This window comes from Nanorana parkeri, unplaced genomic scaffold (assembly GCF_000935625.1).
Source record: "Nanorana parkeri isolate BGI_ZX_2015 unplaced genomic scaffold, ASM93562v1 scaffold1242, whole genome shotgun sequence".
Lineage (NCBI taxonomy): Eukaryota > Metazoa > Chordata > Amphibia > Anura > Dicroglossidae > Nanorana > Nanorana parkeri.
Window position 1 is genome coordinate 282239 of NW_017307510.1, and position 2268 is coordinate 284506.

The window sequence follows — 2268 nt, forward strand, 5'->3', positions numbered from 1 at the left end:
TCAACCAATCAAACAAAGCGATTAAAAAACTAAACATTAGAAGGAAAATAATGTAGAGAATAATAATTTTACACCCTGGCTTTAGCAGCGCTGGCCTAGGTGAGGGAAATGCCACAGGGCCTTCTTGTGGGAGACTGGGAAAGCTGAGGAACCCAAATCCCATGAGAAAACACTCCAGCATTGGAGATCCCAAGATCCCCAAAACTTAGATATTTATCTTTCCCTGGATCCTGCCGGAAGGCCCAGTGACGTTTCCCTTTTCTAGGCCAGTGCACCACAATTGTGCCATTCAGGTGGTAAGTAGGGATGAGCCTGAGTCTGAACCTGAGCTCAACCGAATAAGGTAGTGCCATGGGCTCTTTCTCCCAGTCAGCTGTGGGCTGGGCATTCCCCGTCCCGCAGCCAGCTGAATGTAAGCAAGTGGACGGGATGCTTGTGCTGACATCATGTACCTAATATCGCCACATATCCCTATTGGGTAAATGTCATTTACCCAATATAGGCATGTAGCCATACCAGGACAATGACATCACTGCATTCGGCCCCTTTGCCTTCCTTACATCTTTGGGTGAAGTTTCTTCCGAATTCAGAGGGTCTCAGGTTTGGACCAGGTTCGGTCTGAATCTGAGCACATCCCTTGTTGTAAGATAAACATTTTTGACATTTTCCTTACAACGTTTTTATTTGTATTGCTTTCACTGAACATTTTATCGTCAGGTGTGGGGGGGCTTCAACATAATCGGATAATTTATTGTTATGCAAAGTCTGCTTTAAGGTAGGCTAGCCACAAAACAAATCCACCTAGCCACATCAGTCCCCAAGACATTATAAAGAATGGTAAAGTGAAATCCCAAAATATCTTTATGCTTAAATCTGACAACTTCTCCTTTTTGCTAGTAGGAACACATGGCCAACGCCAAGGCATTGGTCATGTGGTCCCTGCAGAACACTGTCCAGCTGCTGATTGGTTCAGCCAAACCTACCTCCTACAAGCTCCCCATATGTTTTGCATGTCTAAAAGGTAATTCTTTTGCATCTTTTTTTTCAGCGGCAAAGAGGATTTTAGGTGGAGGGTAAAGGTTTTCTACCATGGATATCAGTTGTGATATCACTGGCACACACCAACCACTTCAAGGGCATTTTCAATGTTACAATTATTTTACGCTTCTTAAAACTGCTAGAAAAATATTTGGTTGATGAAATGTCTTAACACTATTCCTCGGGGGTTGGGGGTGGGAGGTTATATAAGGAATTCTTTTTTTTATATGGAGATACCACCTGCAGTTCTGATTTCCAGACATTTTGTAAATATTCTTCATTGCACCTGCCTTGGATGTATTTTATGTGCCATTAAATACAAATTTGTTATTAAAAAATGTATTTGTTTTCTTTTGATGGAACCCAAATAACCTTTATGGTAGATATTAACTGGGACCAGATTCGTTTTTTAAAATATATATTTACACTATATTGCCAAAAGTATGGGGACACCCCTCCAAATCATTGGATTCAGGTGTTCCGTGACATTTCCTTACTGCTAAATATTATGCGGTCATGAAGTGGTAGGCCACGTAAAATGACAGAGCGGGGTCAGCGCATCCTGAAGCGCACAGTGCGCAGAAGTCATTCCCAATACTTTTGGCAATATAGTGTATATATATATTAGGGCTGTGCAAATTAACGATTAATTTCTCGATTAATCGTTAATCTTTTTAATCGATTACATTTTTTTGATCGATTAAATTTTTTTTGAAACTTTCTGCACGAGCGCCAGCCAAGGCATTGGCCTATACACATACAGCACAGCAATGAAGTAATAAAATGAACTAGGATCACACTAATCCAGCACGTTATTATTCTGAGTTGCCCCACTCAAGCGGCGGCCATATTGAGTGGGGCACGTGAGATTAATAACGTGCTGGATTAGTGTGATCCTAGTTCATTTTATTACTTCATTGCTGTGCTGTATGTGTATAGGCCAATGTAGTTGGATCTGTATGTGCAATATAATAATCAAAATTAATCGATTAATCGAACACGGACATTTTAATCAGTAACAGCCCTAATATATATAAATATATCTATATCAATAAAAGCAATAATTTAATGATGGAAACACTGCCAGCAGGACGGGAAATGAGAAGAAATCTCCCCATCACAGGAGTAGAAGACATTACCTTCTCTACTCTATTCATAACTAAATAGAGGTTTTGGCTGAAGACACACTAATGGTTTCATTATGGACAGCACAGAGCAACAACATAAAGA